Consider the following 19,432-nt stretch of genomic DNA (forward strand, 5'->3'; position numbering starts at 1 on the left):
GTTTGAGAGAATCGATTCACTTCAACTGTATTTATGTTAGTTATGCACGTGAGGTAAACCATGGTAAGTTGCTTCTTCCTGCTCCTGCATCGATAAAACATGTTCTGTAATATGCAGCAGCATGTTGTTCGGTGACAAACTGACAATAGATTGGATTTTGTTAATCTATTTGGCATACTATATGCAGAATCCAGCTGCTGCCTGTAATACAATGTAAGCAGACAAGGGGAAGCTTCCTTAAAACAATATTTGACTCTGGTGGACCATTCAGTTGTTTGTGAGTATCTTTCCAGCCTGGATATGTACTGAGTGAGTACATATCCAAGCTGGAAAGAAGCATGCAGACAGATGGACAAACATAAACACCTGTTACTGCAGTTTGATTGTTCTTTTCTTTTCAAAATCTTTTTATTCAGGTTTTTGTAACAGTAGCCCAGGGGCAAGTATTAAACAGACATATAAAATATAAAAATAAAACTCAATCCCCTATCCCACCCTCCCCACCATGTGTCAATTCACTAGCAAGGACCAAATTATCAAATTAAAAAATATACATTTCAAATAATAGATAAATAATACAGAATATTAAAGTGAATTATTAATACTAAGGAATATCATCTAGGCCTATGTAATCACATCTTATAAATCATACTGTGGTAATTATATGCAGTTATTACCATTATTGTTTTATTTTTTCTTGTTTTTGTAGTATTTTCTTTACATCTTATTTTTTAAGTGAAAAGGATATTGGTCTAAATCTATATGACGTGAAATAAATACACTGTATTTTTTGCTTTTTTTTAATAACCAAATAAACTACTACTACTACTACCACACCACCAAACAATATGAGTTTACTAAAAGAAGACCTGAATGAATCAATTAATGAACGAATGAATGAACGAAAAACTAGGATGATCAAACAATGGTTGTCCGAAGTGGGGAAGCTTCAGGGGTGCGCACAACAACCTCCCGCCTCCCTCAGGGCCCTATGAAAAGCTCCCTGGGCCGGGCACAACAACCTCCCGCCTCCCTCAGGGCCCTATGAAAAGCTCCCTGGGCCGGGCACAACAACCTCCCGCCTCCCTCAGGGCCCTATAAGAATAGGGTAGAGAGAGAGGAATAGGAAGAGAAGTGGGGTGTCGAACAGAGGGAGAAGAGTGGGTTATAGGTGAGAATTTGAGTGAACCCTGGAGGTGACCTTATTGGAGGTGGATTGATAGGTAAGTAGAGATACATAAAAATACATCAAATACATAACAATAGTCATCAAGAATCATATACATAAGCTAAGAACAGTGGAATATCTATATAATGAAACCATGCCTATACACTATATCGAGTGCTAAGTCTACCAAAATTATATCTAAATTTAAGATCTAGATAGTCCTGCTCTGGAACTTCTGCTAGGAGCTCCATTTATTGTATCATTATAAGCCCACAAGGCAGTGGGCATTGGGCGGTGTACATTAGGCTTGACTATAAACGGACATAGCAATCAATATCATCTTCACCAATAAGAACAAAGCTGCTACACAAGATCAATTGTAATAAGGGATTTACAGAAAACAAATATTTCTAGAATGCAACTTTCTTGCCAGCGCAATAATGAGCAATGGTGTCTGTTTCAAGCCTTGACTTGTGCCAGTGAATTGCATGCATGGGATTGGCTACAGTTGGGTGCCACCGATATTGTCCCTTATCATTTGACCCATTTAGGCCTGACCTCAAAATTTAAAAAAATCCTTCTAAATCCTCCAGTTTTTTGAAATAAATATTTTCACGATTTTTCAAAAATAGCAGAACTACAAGCTCGTAGCGCGCCACTCGGTGGCGCGCTATGAGCTTGTAGATCTGCTATTTTTCAATAGCTAAATTATAACAATGTTTAAAACACCAAAAGGGGTTCCCGCCCAAAATGGGTTAACTGTCCTTTTGCGCAGATCACGCAAACCTCAGCAAAAAGAAAAGGACAATATCGATGGCCTCCAACTGTACATCCCATAAACCTGAGGGAGAGAAGTGTTGTGTTGGCCAGTTAGTAGTAGCGTTGGTGCAATTTGAAATATATTTGGGAAGTGAGGCCCTTGGTCTGCTTGCACAAATATGATGCTGATTTGCCAAGTAGTATGTGAAATTAAATGTGACAGACACAGACAGACAAACTCACACAGACAGACAGACAGACAGACAGACAGACAGACAGACAGACAGACAGACAGACAGACAGACAAACTCACACAGACAGACAGACAGACAGACAGACAGACCGACAGACAAGGCCGAATGCATACTGTAAATCTCCCATGCGGACGTGACATAATATGACATGACATTACATGACATGACATGACACATGATCCCTATTGGCTCTGTAATTCAACTTTTCATCAACTTATTTGGGGACATGGCTAATGAAAAGTAGAAAATGCTGTTATAGCGACATTCATTTAATTTGGGTCTGTTTTCAATCATTGGAATCATGGCCTGACAGGCTTCATGGGATATTTAGAGCATCATCTGATATAGGGTTGTGGACGAACAATGACTTTAATAGAGTAATCGATGTGCTCTTCAATTCAAATGAATCTTGATAGTGCCTATACAGTATAGACCATGCAAAGGTCAAAGTGTCAAAGGTCAAAGTTAGGAACCATTGCCTAGACGCATTACACTAAAACAATTATGAAGGAAATGTAATTACCATACATGTAGAATTGAATTTACAGAACAGTATTGCTGTATATATCATGTGATGTAAACACTGCCACTGACCCAGGAGTTTCTCTGGGGCTGTCACTCTCCACGCTAACCTTCTCCAGACATGCCCTGGTGCGGAAATAGCCCTACACACGCGCACGCACGCACGCACGCACGCACGCACGCACGCGCACACACACACACACACACACACACACACACACACACACACACACACACACACACACACACACACACACACACACACACACACACACACACACACACACACACACACACACACACACACACACACACACACAGAGTGAACAAAACATATACATGACATTAGAGCATGAGTGAGGTCGGGATAACGATTCTCCATAGGTTGCCTGAGCCTGATTTATACTTACCTACACCCCCACAATGAATCACATTGTGAGCTTGTAGATCCGCTATTCTCGGCGAGCAACATTGCCGTACAAAACACTATAAATTAAGCATAACATCCACTTTTTAAGCTCCCGTGAGCACTAATGCAGGGTGGATTCTAAGGCATACTGTAGCGATAACAATAGACTCTATTATGCAGAGATCACACAATAGTATGGCCCATTCCAATTATGCACCATGAAGCAAAGCGTAAATTGAAATAGATAATGTCACTCAGAGAGATATCGCGATCAGTGGCACGCTTCCTCATAACATCATTTCACATTGAAGCAAAACACAGATGTCATTATTGCTTCTGGGCAAACTTTATTTTAAATGAGTGCCATTTATGAGTGAAACAAAGGGAGTTTGTGTACAGTACTGCCCTGCTGCCAAAAATAATATTTTGAAGAGGAAGCTATACCTGTCTCCACACTTCCTGGCTAGTGTAAAGCGAGATTATGCACAAGATTGGACTAGTCCTGAGTCAGTTCTGAGCAATGTGATTAATGTGCCCACAGGCTTGAACCAAAAGAACACAAAATGATGAGCTTTAATTAAAAGGCTGCAACTTACACTAGTCTCTTTTGGCCTCCGGCTATCTTGTGGGGAGAAAACGTGAGGGGGTTTGAGGCTGTGACGCAAACGGCACAATGAAAGAACACACTGTGTGAGTATTGAAGGGCGTGAATTCACATGTGCTCACTCTCTAAGACCCGCATTCATACCGTACAATATGGAGATACAAGGTTTCCACCTGACAGTATAGGCGTGTGTGTATATATCATACATAGATGGGCCTACTTTTGAGTATTTCACACTGCAAGTCCCTCATGTCTGAGTAGTACCCACATGCAAAGACAAACAAAAAAAATACTTTAATTTCATACTCTCTGCAGTACAGTACATGCACACATGTGCACACACACGCACAAGCACACACTTGTGCTTACATGCACATAGACAGCCATGCAGGAAGGGAAATCACTACTTTTACTGCATGTGAGACCAAGGCTAACAGAGAATCTATTTGACAGACAGCTAACTTGGCTGGGCAGAGCATTCATTGCCTGTGAGTGGAAATACTCCTGTGCGTCATAACATTTAAGTGTACCTCAACTCATCATCAGAATAAATGGAGGCACAATAGTTGGCAGAGTTTTCTCCACGCGCCGTGTGCCTCACTACTCTGTTATTAAACATCATTAGACAGGCAAATATGACAGATGATGAGGACGACAGCGTAGCAAAAGCCCACTCAAAAAGAAGCCATTAAAAATCCCATCTCATTTTTACCCACTCCACAAAACCAATTTTTGCAGCAGTATTAAGCTGTCAGTTGCGAGTGTGGCGCCACTGGCTCGGCGTCCGGCTCCAAGAAATGGGGCGCTGGTGGGGGCACGCACATGCACGCATGCACTCACACACACGCGCACGTGCAGGCGCACGCGCACATGCACGCATGCACTCGCGCACACACACACACACACACACACACACACACACACACACACACACACACACACACACACACACACACACACACACACACACACACACACACACACACACACACACACACACACACACACACACACACACACACACACACACACACACACACACACACACACACACAGTTCACTGTTCGCCATTCTATGCCTTGCCGGGGATATGGTAGGCAGCATGAACATTTTATTATAATAACTCACCCTCATAATTTTTTACAGCGATCTCAATTGATACATTTCCCACATGTCCCTGAGATTTATATTATTGTTTCACGTCTCCCAAAGATCCGCTGCGCTCTAGCTCAGTAGGCAGGGGAGCTATTCTCTATGCCTCTTACATAAATAAATAAAACATTAATGAGGCAGGCCTCTCTTTATCACAACCCCCTACACCCTCCATTTCTCTGCGTCTGTCTGACACCCTCCACTCTCTATCAGAGTGTTAACCACTTAAACCCCATATTCTTTGTATAAAGAGCCAAATTGAGTCCACGGCACGGCACTCTTCTTCTTCTACTTCTTCTTCTTCTTCTTTTTGTAAAAACAAAAAGCTTTCATATCAGGCCAGTTCATAAATGAACAGGTTAAAAAAAAGCCAACATGTTTCAGGCCAAGAGGTGGCCTTCATCAGGGCAGACAATGTGTGATTGTCTGCCTGATGAAGGTCACCTCTTTGGTCAAAACATTACATTTAATTACAAACTAGCCTGATACGGACATAAAAGGCAACAGCTCTTGTTTAACTTCTTGTTCAACAAGAGTGCCTTGGGCTCATTTTGGCTCCTTTTGGATGTCTAACCCTTTTTGAGCCAAGGAGCACCTTCTAAGGATTTCTGAACGCCATAGTCATTCGCCATTTTCTCATTGTTTAACACTGTCATATAGCGAAAATAGACGATGTATGTACATGCTGAGCTTTTAGATATGCTATTTTCGCTGCCTATTTTTGCTGAAAGTTCACCTGTTATGACCAGGCCACAGTATATAGACACTATAGGGTTCTTAAGGTAAATTGAACCCTGAAAGCGCAAAACTTGACCAGGAATTAAATTCAGGAACATTCAGGATTTTGCAGGGCACTTTTAGGTAAAACAATGACCATTACATGTAGGTCCATCCACTTTTACATGCTCAGAGTTAAATAAACATTTGGCAGTGCAGTCCCTTTTTCTGCCATTCTCGTTCCTCCCTGCTGCTCTGTATTATCTTCTGTGATGTCGATGGACCAGAAGAGAAGCATTATGAGTCCAGCCTGGGGTCCTGTCACCAGGTTATCATTCACAGGGAAACCGGTAGCCAAATGTTATTTGCATCAGGGCTATGCACAGAGGTAAGCCTGATTTATAATTCATCATACGTGGAACCGAAAATAGCTTCTACTTAGCACAATTAACCATTGTCAGATGTGGAAAGTAACTACAGTAAGTACATTTACTTGAGTACTGTATACTTAAGTCACATTTTGAGGTATTTGTAGGCTACATTACTTGAGTATTTTCAATTCCTAATACTTTTTCTTCTACTCCATTACATCTTGGAAATATTGTGCTTTTAGTCTTACGACATTTATTTGAAAACTTTAGTTACTAGTTGCTTTGTAGATTTTGATTACTATTATTACAAAACATACATTAACCACGTCATCACTATATATATTTTGGCCATTTGAAAATAGCCTACGCATTGTGCGCTTGTAGATCTGCTATTTTCAAAAGATGTGTATACATTTGAAAACTTGTGACATTGTGACATTCGGCACAGTGAGTACTTTTACATTTGGTACTTTAGTCTCACATAGCCTGAACACCAGAGATCTGAAATTCCAAATTCAGTGATGGGCTTGGATGCCGGAGGACACGTACTGCATTGAACACAAATCCTGACACCATCCCATTTGAAGGAACACCCCAAAGTCTTTGCATTGGTTCTGTGAAGTTGTTTGTTGTTATTTCCGAATTGTTCCCATATTTATCCCATTGGCTGAAGTTAGCTGTGCGTATCGTGACAGTATGGTGGAGACCTCTGATTGACTTGTTAATTATATAATAATTAACACTGTAACACAAGATTGGCTTTTGTATACTGCCATATGAGGAAATGAAGGCACCTTTATTGTATGTCTTGATTTGTAAAGAAATTGAAATGAAGCAACAAAAAAAACAATCTTTCTAATCTGAGATTCTTTAAAGGCCCCATGAAATGGTTAGCAGAATGTCGGCCATTTGATTCAACATATTTAAGTGGGACTTAAATGTGGTTATAAGAGGGGCTTGCCATGGTTATTGATTGAATTTACTTGTCTGCTCGATTCTAAGTAAACGTCATTTTATCTGAACAAACATTTGTATTATATTTTGCTTTCACGTATTACTGTTTCATGTATTAATAATTATAATAATAATAATAACATATTCAATAGCTGTCAGGTTTAACTAATTTGTGAAGTGATACAGATCTTCACAATAGCTATCAATGTCGTTGCTAATATCAAGCATAACTTGTTTAATTTCACAGAGGTCACAAGGTTCATTCTACAGTCAAAAGTTTAAACACCACAGACCGCATGCTACAGTGCATGTGCTTTACTGATGCAATCAATGTGATGGTAGAGGGCTCCATCTGGTGGACTATTGAGTACTACACTCAATAGTCACCCCAGACATGCATTAGGCTACGGACCCCCCATTTAATGGCATTTGAACTCTATCTCTGAGACCCCCAATGTATATTGTGAAATCAAAGTTAATTTAACTCTGAGAGCGTACAAATGGAACCAAATGGACCCGTTAGGGTCCATTTGGTTCCATTTGTACACTCTTGAGTTACAGACCCATAAGGGTCCATTTGGTTCCTAACTATCATATATGCTGGGGACCCCCTGGAACTCCCTCAAGGACCCCTAGGGGTCCACGGACCCCACTTTGGGAACCACTGCCTTATAGACCACCAAGATTGTCAGAGATGATTGAGTCTAGTCTTTCTGTAGCCTATATCTGACACAGAGACTCAAGGCTAGGATCCCTCAACCTCACCCGTCGCATTGCGGCACATTGCAAGCTTGTACAGCTTTGCAGCTTGCCATTTTCACATTTTTAGATTTGGACATATTTCGACTTTATTGGCATTGGCATGCTCATTGAAAGTGGTCAAACTGGTAAAGTTATTGTATGAATTGTTAATTCAACAGTAAATCAACTGTTACATTTTCTCTATTCTCTCAATTCTCTTTTTCGGCTGTTTTCTCAACTTGAAGATAAAAAGCCTGTGTGCATGCTGTAGGTGCACATTTAACATTCTACTAGACAGTGTTGTTTACGACACTGCGAATAGACTCGGGTCACAAATTCACACAACTGAGACAAAGGTGACATCTAGAGGACAAAGTGGATAATATCTTCCCTAGGCCTATTTATTATGGAATCAGTGGAATTATGGGTTGAAATTGACCTCACCCTGATAAATAAATACAATATAAATAACCTACCCCTAAAATGTGTGTAGAAAACAATCAGTCAAGATCAAAATGCAATGTCTGATAAAGAATCAATCAATTAAACTGAACTCCATGTTCTGTTGACTATTGTAAATGAGCAATACAAAATAGAAAATAAAAACTATTCAAGTATTCATCTTTACAAAATGGTTATTTTCTGAGACTGATGACTCACAATTTTCAAACGCTTTCGTTATACAGACTGTAGTCTGTACTTCTGAACCGCTGACACGGTTCGAGGCTTTAAAGCAGATGTCTGTCCACTTCGGTTTAGTCTTTGTAATCACATAATTCCTACTATAAATCAAAATAGTCAAAGCATAATTATCTAAGTTGCTGCTTAGCAGAAATGGAAATTGAAGATCATTGAAAAACATATTTTCGTGAACAGAAATGACGAATGACAAATTCTTTTGACCGGCTTTCAGGGGAATTACAGACTTAATTTGAAGTTTGTGGAATAATTGTCTGGCTTGAGAGATTCACAATGGTTAACATACGTCACAGTCAAACACTATAGCTTCAAGTCACTTCTTCATAGTAACTAAACTGCCCTGTGCCACATAAAACATGTCAAGGCACAAACGCTTCTGGTAAAGCCAAGTAAAAAGGATACTCCTATGAAATAATTAGTACCAGTAGGACACCCTGAGGGCGAGAAGCGACCTTGAGGGCGAGAAGCGACCTTGAGGGCGAGAAGCGACCTTGAGGTTGCGTGCACGCATCCGCCTGCGTGATAGAAGACTGGGCGAGCGCTGGCGCTTTGGGATGGGGGGTCAGATCAACATATGAAATTAATTCTAGAGTGTACAGGGTTTGATGAGGTCAGATCAACATGTGGAATGTCAGAACAGGTAAGCTCCATATATGGAGATCTAAGGGTTACTGGGGCAGTGTCTTGAGTGTACAGGGTTTGATGAGGTCAGATCAACATGTGGAATGTCAGAACAGGTAAGCTCCATATATGGAGATCTAAGGGTTACTGGGGCAGTGTCTTGAGTGTACAGGGTTTGATGAGGTCAGATCAACATGTGGAATGTCAGAACAGGTAAGATCCATATATGGAGATCTAAGGGTTACTGGGGCAGTGTCTTGAGTGTACAGGGTTTGATGAGGTCAGATCAACATGTGGAATGTCAGAACAGGTAAGCTCCATATATGGAGATCTAAGGGTTACTGGGGCAGTGTCTTGAGTGTACAGGGTTTGATGAGGTCAGATCAACATGTGGAATGTCAGAACAGGTAAGATCCATATATGGAGATCTAAGGGTTACTGGGGCAGTGTCTTGAGTGTACAGGGTTTGATGAGGTCAGATCAACATGTGGAATGTCAGAACAGGTAAGCTCCATATATGGAGATCTAAGGGTTACTGGGGCAGTGTCTTGAGTGTACAGGGTTTGATGAGGTCAGATCAACATGTGGAATGTCAGAACAGGTAAGCTCCATATATGGAGATCTAAGGGTTACTGGGGCAGTGTCTTGAGTGTACAGGGTTTGATGAGGTCAGATCAACATGTGGAATGTCAGAACAGGTAAGCTCCATATATGGAGATCTAAGGGTTACTGGGGCAGTGTCTTGAGTGTACAGGGTTTGATGAGGGCCCAGGTAGGGCCGGGCCTGTTGAGAACTCTAATAACTTTGGGGCGGGCCCATCTATAGTTTGAATGGACAGTCAAAGGGGAGACATCGAAAAGGAAGGCCGGGTGGGGAGGGTCAACATTATGTCCAGGGGGAGAAGCAGACGTATGGACACGTGTTGGAGCGGAGAGGATGCCCACCAACGACACTGATCATTTTGTGTTAGTCGTTACCACTCCCTGATATAATTTTACACACCCATGGGTAAACACCAGATTATTGGATAATAATCTACTAAAAAAAGAACATGGTAATGTCATGGAAACAAACCACGCTTCCTTTCACAGTACAGTTCCACCTTTCTTACATGATAACTTAAGGTTTTACCTGTTAACGTTTTGTAAATGTATGTGGTACAACTGTCTAATTACTGTGTAAATAACTGGAAATTGCATAGGAAATATCGGAGATCCTGTCACAGAAGACTACTGTACCTGATGGCCAATAGTGGCCATCACACAATCTACAATTACAGTGAAAGTACAGGGTAATATAATGGAAACAAACCACGCTTCCTTTCACAGTACAGTTCCACCTTTCTTACACGATAACTTGCAAGGTTTTACCTGTTATTGTTTTGGAAATGTATGTGGTCAAAATGTCTAATTACACAGTAAATACCTGGTAATTAACGGTTATTGACAGTTCAAAATTCAAAGTTCAAAGTTAATATCTCCCAGACTATCCTATAAGAGACAGTAAGGAACAACAAGAGCTGTACCGACACCAACTGATCGACGAGTCAAAGAAGAAAAACAGCACAGCCATCAGGGACTTGATGTGCAGAACCTTTGCACATAGACGACACGACATCGTCCGGCAGCAGATGAGCATCAAGGATGTAAAGGAGAGATGGCCGGCCTTGTTTGATGCTTCACAAGTGAGTAAATTGGATTCTTGTAGCAGTGTTCAACATAAATGACATCCTGCATGTGACACACATTTACATTGTATTTAATCAATTGTACCCATTCCTGGAGCAACAGTGGTGGAAAATGGATGTACAAGATCACAATGTGTTTTGTTTTTCTCCCTTCCCCTCATCTGTTTTTCAGGTCAGCGCAGAGTTCAAGTTGATCACTACAATGAAGCTTGAGCCGAAATTCATGGAGATGTTGGACCTCTACACACCTAAACTGCTGTCCATGTTCCAATCTAAGAAAGGTGCTGTAGGAGAGCGACATCGGGCAAAGATGAGTGCTCTGCTTCAGGTAATAAACCATTTAGACCCGAGGATGATTCTTAAAAACTGCTTCTAAATCCTTCTAAATCAGAAAATAGCAGATATGCAAGCTCACATTGCATCTCACTGTGAAGTTTGTGAACTTGCAGATCTTCTATTTTCGGTATTCATTCATTACTATTTTAACCACTTTAAAAAGCTAGAACACTTTGGTAGAAGTTTGTGTTGTAATTTCCTTGCCATGTTGTAACTTCACATGCGGGTGAGAAATGTTCCTCATTGACTTCCACTGTAGTATCTTGCCTGTAACGCAAACCTATCAAATGTCCTAGACCTTTAATTCCACCTGTTCCATTCACACTAGACGAAATGCATGTCTTAATAGTCTTGTCAGTACTAAACCCCTCTTATTCCTAAACTTCTTTGCCTTTTTTACTATTTTGAAAAACATTTGTTCATTTAGATTGGCTAGTTGACCAATTTTTTTTTCAAAAGAGTAAAAAAGGCAAAGAAGTTTCGGGATAATGTGTTTAGCACTGGTGAAAATAGGGCCCTAAATGCTAAAACTGTGTGCAAACAATTGAAACGGTGGACTTTAAAGTTGGTAAACAAAAGCCCAGCTTGAATGTGCAAAGTAATGCATTGTTCAGTTCAGTTTAGTTTATTTTGGTCAAAGAATTGAACATTGAATACATTGATTACATTTCATTATAAATTAATATTTAGACCAAAAAGGTATAGGCTGAAGCCAGTGGCTTATTTTGCCTATCCTATTACACCAACAGAAATAATAATATATACAATACATCTAACACACAAGGGGGGGGGGGGGGGGGGGGGGGGGCAGAAAACAAACAGGGGGAAACAAACAGAGGAAAAAAGAAAATACAAACAAAATACAAACAAACAAAATACAGGAAGAAAATAAAGAAAGAAAAAAGAAGAAAGAGAAGAGAACACAAATTTGATCACTCAGAACACACTGCAGTTTATGGAGTGATAGACTGAAATGTGAATCAGCACACTGCACTGTTCAAAAGGAAAGCATACAGCAGCATGTCAGATCTGTGCGTCTGACAGACTTGTTTTGAAGTGGAGGTGCTTATGTGTACACGGTGCATATAGCCAATTAGAATGTATTAATCGCTACAGACCTCACCGATAGACAGTAAAACGTTTTTTTTATTTTTTCTATATTACGAAATTCTTCCCCATTTGACTTTCCTGCGTTTATTTTTTTCTTATACAGTAATGTGTTAGTGATTGCTCCAAGCACATTACTTTAAAAACTAACATTTGTTGCTTAAAGGGCCACCGTTCTTTTATACTTAATGTTCATTTGTATGGGTCTTGTTAAATAATGCTTTTGAGGTTCATGTTTTTCGGTGCTGTACAATTTTACAAATTTTACAATTTTACAACTACACCAGGTTTCAATTGTATGCGTGTTGGCTGTTGACCAACTATACTTTCAATATGTTTTCAAAAAATATTCAACATGTTGAGAATGGCAGCTATTTTTGCTATGTGTGGTAGAGAATCAAATTTTGTTTTCAGGTGTGTGTGTGCGCATGTTTGTAGATCGGCTAATTTGGGTGCGAAACACCGGCATGCAGGCAATTCATTAAACCCAGCCTTGACCCAAAAAGGTCATTTATAAAATTACCATCCTACAATGTTTGTCCTCCCAAGTATTGTGTGTGTGTGTGTGTGTGTGTGTGTGTGTGTGTGTGTGTGGTAGACGATCAAATTTTGTGCGCGTGTGTGTGTATACTTCGGTATAGTTTCGGTGCTAGACACCGGCAGGAAATTAATTAAACCCAGCCTTGACTAAAAAAGTCAAATGACCATCCTAAAATTAACAAGTATAGTGTGTGTGTGGTAGACAATCAAATTGTGTCCAGACCTTTCTTTTGTTTTATTTACCTGCCATGGAAATTGTTCTTTAATGTTGGAAAATATTCTTTAAAGGACAACTTTAGTTTTTTTTCAACCAAGGTTCATGTTTTAGGTTATTAGAGAAAGTAAAAGATGAGTGTTAATTCTTTTTCATTTGCTGCTTTCTTTCGTTTTAGGGATATTAGTAGTTTTTTTTGACAGGGGGTGGCGGGGGCATTCGAGCATGGGGCTAAATATGTATTTTTTTACAAAATGTTATAGCGATTTATTTTTTTATTGTTTACTATAGTCCTAATAGACCCCAGAAAATTACATCTGGCCACAGAAGATTGCAGGATCTACTGAATGTACTGAAGGTATCCTACTGGGGGGAAGCCACACTGTGTGTCATAGGCTCACATTCAGTAGATCCTGTGATCTTTTGTGGCCAGATGTAATTTCTTTGGGTCTAGTAGGACTATAGTAAACAATAAAAAAAGAAATCGCTATAACATTTTGTAAAAAAATACATATTTAGCCCCATGCTCGAATGCCCCCCTGTCAAACAGCTAAAATCCCTAAAACGAAAGAAAGCAGCAAATGAAAAAAAATGAAAAATGAACACTCATCTTTTACTTTATCTAATAACACCCTAAAACAGGAATCTTGGTTGAAAAAAACTAAAGTGTCCTTTTAATGTTGTTACAGACAACAATTTGCACATTGTCTCAGGAAAATGTTCTTTAATGTTGTTGCAGACAACAATTTGCACATTGTCTCAGGAAAATGTTCTGTTCTGAGAATGCACACATTGTAGTTTGTACTTATACGGCCCTATCTTTCGCCACCCCTTATCCCTGAACTTATTTGCCATTTGTTTTACTATTTTTAAACACATTTTAAAATGGTTCAACTAGTCGATCGTCAAAATCGTAAAGAATGGCAAATAAGTTTACGGATAAGGGATATAGCCCATAGTCTCAGGAAAATGTTATGTATTTGCTGACATTGTAATTTGCACATTGTTTCGTGCATGTGGCCAGACTGTTTCCTCCCATATGTGAGTGTTTAATACTTGACTGTTCACTTTGGTCAATTAAAAATGTACTTATCTGTATAAATGCCTTGTGTATTCTCTTTGACAAAGGTAAATACAGAATTATTTTTGGATTAAAATACTATGAGTTGAATACAGTTAAAATATTGAGTAAATGTAACGCATATATTTTATTAAATCATACACGTGTATATAGTTAGATCAACCTATCAATTTCAATCCCATATACTCAAATTTATATGTAGTTTTAACCTAGGTTTTCTAATGCATATTAAGTTTATCTACTCATTTTTTTCATTTCAATGTGCTAATGCTTATTAAGTTTATCTACTCAATTATTGTCAATTCAAGGTGCTAACGCATATTAAGTTTATCTACTCATTTATTTCATTTCAAGGTGCTAATGCTTATTAAGTTTATCTACTCAATTATTGTCATTGCAAGGTGCTAATGCATATTAAGTTTATCTACTCAATAATTGTCATTTCATCCTGCTTTAATATATTACTTGCACTTACTTAATTTTTAAGGTAGATTTTACTTGATTTCATAGCAGTCAAGTTTACTCAATAATTAAGGGTGTAAAAAATATATTTGAGTAGATAGTAGTTTCTATTTTCTGAGTGATGCCAGTATGGCCATACTGGCCCTATTGAAAGGTGTGATAACGGCCATACTGGCCCTATTGAAAGGTGTGATAACGGTCGCATGGGGTGTTCAGAATGGGTTAACAGATCAACAGTCGCACAGGACGCCTAGTGGATTTTATGGCAAACATTTTGTCTCCAGTTCTTCACGTGTCACTCACCTGCCCTTGCGTGCAAACTCGATGGACCAAAAAAGATCAAATTAACTGGTCTGATTGACTCTGTGGCGTTTCTGGTCCCTGTGGTCAGTCTGAAGGACGCCTGCACCAGCTCCTGAGTGTGTATGGTCAACACCAGAATCTACACACAACACAATAAGATCAGACAAGTCACTCACTGGCCACATTAGGTACACTTGTCCTTAACCCAACGCATAAAAGAGACACTTCACCCTTTTTGCAAAGAAAAATGTTAATGATGTTTAGAAGAATTAGAACACTTTCCTGGGGTCTTTGTGTGTGTAATAGGCTATGTGCTTTTAGATATTTTAGAAGATTTTAGCAGAACACTGGGCTCACTTCCTTCCTGGACTACACTTTCCATAATTCTTTGGTACACTCCTCCTCCTTGTGGATAGGGGGGGGGGGGCTCTCTTACTGAGACAACATGTAGTCCAGGTAGTAAGTGAGCGCAGTGTCCATCTGCTAAAACCTAAAATATATATATATATATATATATATATATATATATATAACACACAAACAATATAGATAATTTTTTTTAAGACTTGGAACGCATCTGTGTCATCTTGTAACTCAAATCTTTGCTTCCCTGGAAGAAAATATTTTGAGATGGCGGCTAAATACATCATTTTGGCATGAAAAGGTTTGAGAACCACTGACAGAAATCCGGATCTCATCTCTAAATGGGTTTTGACTGGGAAAGCATCTGTGTCATTTTAGATTTTAACCATTTTAACCATACAATTTTATAATGTGGCAAATAAATATGAAAAGATAATACTAGCTAAAAAAAACACAGCCCTCACCTTTCTCTTGGCGTTGCCGGTGTAATGTACTTGCCACGCCTGTCCAAGGCCGCTACTACGTTGAGGTCAGAGTCGTCGTCGACAGGAAGAACCACGTGTTGAGTCCGATAACGTCAACAGAACCGGAGCAGACTTCATGGGACACACCAGAAACAAAAAATGTTATAAGGACTCTTCAGTTTAGAATTAGGCCACGGACCCCCATAAGTTAGTGTGCACAAATGGTATCAAATGCACTCAATAATGGTAAATATGGTTCCATCAAGTGTTCCACCAGTAAGATTCCCTGAGGGAGAGAAGCGACCTCGCCCTAAAAGGGAGAGGTTGCGTGCACGCATCCGCCTGGGTGACGGCAGACTGCTGGGTGAGTGCTGGCGCTTTCGCATGGGGGGTCAGATCAACACATGGAATGAATTCTGTACTGGCCATATATGGAGTGTACCTTGTGTACAGGGTTTGATTAGGTCAGATCAACATATGGAATGTCGGAACAGGTCAGCTCCATATATGGAGATCTAAGGGTTTGAGGTAAGATGTAGAGTTGCTGGCCGGCTCCATATTAGTGGTGCATTCAATTAATCGATATGGCAATATATTGATTGAACATCCAGACGATAGGTGAATCGATCGAGAGGCTGCTGTATGGATACGGCAATAAGCGGCATGAATTATCTGGGTGACGCAGTGTTGACAAACATACCTCTGTTTTATGTTATCAAAGCCACCCTTGCAGGTTGCAATGCACTCCCTTCCCAGACCCCTTGTTAGGAATTAGCCGGGGAGCCACAGGCCCAAAAGCGGTTAAGGATTAACCTGTGATGTCATGCCGTACTTTTTATTTGTGTTTTTTCTATTAATTTGGTCATTAAGGTCCACAGAATGAGAGGTCTGCTCTGCCGGAAACAATGCGAAAACAAGTTATGGCCATTTTTGTATACCACACCATAGACAACCAATATAAGGCAACATTTTCCAAATTCCATCATGCTTTAAGTAGCATGTGACAATTGTGACATGTCAAACTAGGGTGTTTTCATGCTTCTGAATCCATTCCAAGCAATAGTTTTGCAAGAAAAAAACTCCTTGGCCTAAATTCGGCCATAGCCACTTGCCAAAATGTGCCCAAATGTGCTGACCTCATCACATTTGTGCTGACGGCTATGGCCGTTTTTAGGTCAAGGAGTGTTTTTCGCGCTAAACTAATGCTTGGAATGGATTCAGAATCATGAAAACCCTCTAGTTTGACATGTCACAATTGTCACATGCTACTTAACCCAGCTTGTAGATCTGCTATTTTTCAACAGCTAAAGCATAACATAATGCTTAAAACACCAAAAGGGATTCCCACCCAGAATGGGTTAAAGCATGATGGAATTTGTAAAATGTTACCTTATATTGGTTATCTATGGTGTGGTATACAAAGATTGGTCATAACTCTTTTTCGCAATGTTTCCGGCAGAGCAGGCCTCTCATTCTGTGGACCTTAATGACCAACTGAATAGAAAAAAATCACACCTGTGTGAAGTGAGGGGTGCAACTCTGTGTGGGGTTTTTTTTTGGGGGGGGGGGGTTCCAGACAAACAGGAATGCACCCAGGGTGCCGGGCCGGTTCCGGCGAGACGCCCCGCGTCTGAAACGGTAGAGAAATGACAGAGTTACCATGTGGGGGAGTTCCAGACTCCGGTTCCGGCGTGCCGCCCCGCGTCCAAAAAGGGTTGAGAAATGACAGTTACCGTGCGGCAGTCCCTTTACTGTACCCTCTACTGTACTGTACTGTACTGTAAGCATCATACAGTTAATATGTGCGTGTGTGTTTGTGTGTGCGTTAGGTTGCGCACAGGTGGTGAAAAACAACCATGTTGTTTTTGTGCTCATACCCAGCCAGCTAGCCACCCAGCTACCCAGCCACCCACATAGCTCCGTAAGGGAGTGGTTGCACCACTCAAAAACACAAATAAAAAGTATGGAATGACATCACAGGTTCTGTCCAATTTTGGGCCTGTGGCTCCCCGGCTAAATAGGATGTTTTGACATTTTATTTTAATTTAAAGAGCTCTGTGGGCCTGAAAGCGTTTTATTGTATTTGTGCAACATGGTCATTGTTTTGAATAAACGTATAATCGATATATATCACTCACCTGCCCTGGCGCGCAGACCTGATGGACTTGTTAGCTGTGGTGTTACTGGTCCCTGTGGTCACTCTGAAGGACGCCACTAGCTCCTGGTTATGTATGTTCAGCACTACGATCTGTGAAACTACAGGACAATAACTCACTCCACGTCATTGGAATTAACAACAGAGACATTCTAGGGCTAAGTCAGGACATGATGCAGGTCTACCAATTTCCATACATGTAGGTGAAACCATATTGTGGGGCTTCAAGCACAAACTTTTGTAGGGGGCACTATTGAGCCATTAGGCAACGCCCTCAATGTTACGATTAAAATACGTAATCTTTCGCCACTTGGGATGTGTGCAAAGTTTCACAACTTTTCACGTACATTTAGTACCTCAAAAACGTGATTAATTCAGGGGAATAAAGAATAATAATCATTGTGATTTCAATAGGGCTTTGCACTACTGTGCAGTGCTCGGGCCCTACAAGTGTATTGCATCACTTAACCCTACTGAATATACACAAAATAGCTACGTGTCACAATGTGAGCTTGTAGATCTGCTATAAAAAACTCTAAACATTTTAACACCACAAACCATGTAGGAGGTCCCTGGCACAAAATCTGTTAAGATGGGGGTCCCTGGCCAAATACATATCAACCTGGGGCTGGGGGTCCTTGACATGAAAAATAATTGAGAACCACTGCTATAGCCTACCAGGAAAACAAACCAGCCTGTAGAGACCAGAGCCAACACACATTGATTAAGTTAATATTATACAGGCTATATGACCGTTAACAGATAGGCCTACTACTGTACAGACAGTTTGGTTTCATGTCTTAATCTGCGTCCTAAATAAAATAGACACTTTGGCTATCAGCCTGTGTGGCCACTTTCTTGTTTTTTCAAGATTCCCTCTATACTGTACAGACTAGTGACGTAAATAAATCAAATGAAAAAAGATAGACCTACCAGCTAGCAATAATCATCAAATCACATCAAACTTATGTTTTATGGAGGAATTACACATCCTGTAATTTAGCAGAAATTAGCTCATAACATATGTACGTTGGATTTTTATGAAACAAACTATTTGCAGACAGAAAGAAAGGATAATTCAAGCTTTCCTTACAGTTGCACTTGCAATGATGGTGAGTAGGCTACAAAACAATGATGACGTCTATAAACACAGACACTCTAAGTAAACAAACGTAATATATGGATATAATTTATGTAAACATGATTAAAACAATGTTCATCAACTGAAGGAGCCTACATCACAACACAGCATTACAACAGACAACACTAGACTGCACACAACTCTTCGCATGTTAATAAACAGTGATCCACAACTTTGTGACTTTTGTCAAACAATAACGTAGGAGAACAGCCAGATAAAGAATACATAATATAAAGGTTTAACTCACTCACGTCAGTAAAATAATGAAGTGTGCTCCACTGCTCGCTCCCTGAAATGCAGCAGAAAAGACGCAGGTGCCATGAATAAAACGACAATTGCACACGTGAATGATTCACTCCACCAGTAGAAGGAGCTGCGCATTGATCTACTGCTCCCAGAAGGAATCACAAAAAGAAAGATCCTCTCTATAAAGACTAGGCATATTAAAGGCTTTCAGTACATATGTAAAACATTAACATACAGTACATTTAATATAAAGATTTTAAAATTACAAAAATATTAATCAATGTGTTTATGCAGGGCTACTCAACTTAAAGGACCACTTCACCACTTTTCAACTTATCTTCCTATAATTGGTCCTAACTAA

At 39.9% G+C, this 19,432-nt stretch overlaps 1 long non-coding RNA gene across 1 annotated transcript; it reads right to left on the bottom strand.

Annotated features, from left to right (window-relative positions):
- Positions 1-561: 561 nt before the first annotated feature.
- On the bottom strand, positions 562-19,213 carry LOC306940015. The gene is made up of 6 exons (XR_013791962.1): positions 19,077-19,213; positions 17,668-17,785; positions 15,530-15,661; positions 14,703-14,841; positions 2,776-2,846; positions 562-1,095 (listed from the first exon to the last, which is right to left on the bottom strand). It is a non-coding gene; the product is annotated as an uncharacterized lncRNA (long non-coding RNA).
- Positions 19,214-19,432: the final 219 nt, after the last annotated feature.

The sequence above is a fragment of the Electrona antarctica genome, assembly GCF_951216825.1.
Source record: "Electrona antarctica genome assembly, chromosome: 16".
Classification (NCBI taxonomy): Eukaryota; Metazoa; Chordata; class Actinopteri; order Myctophiformes; family Myctophidae; genus Electrona; species Electrona antarctica.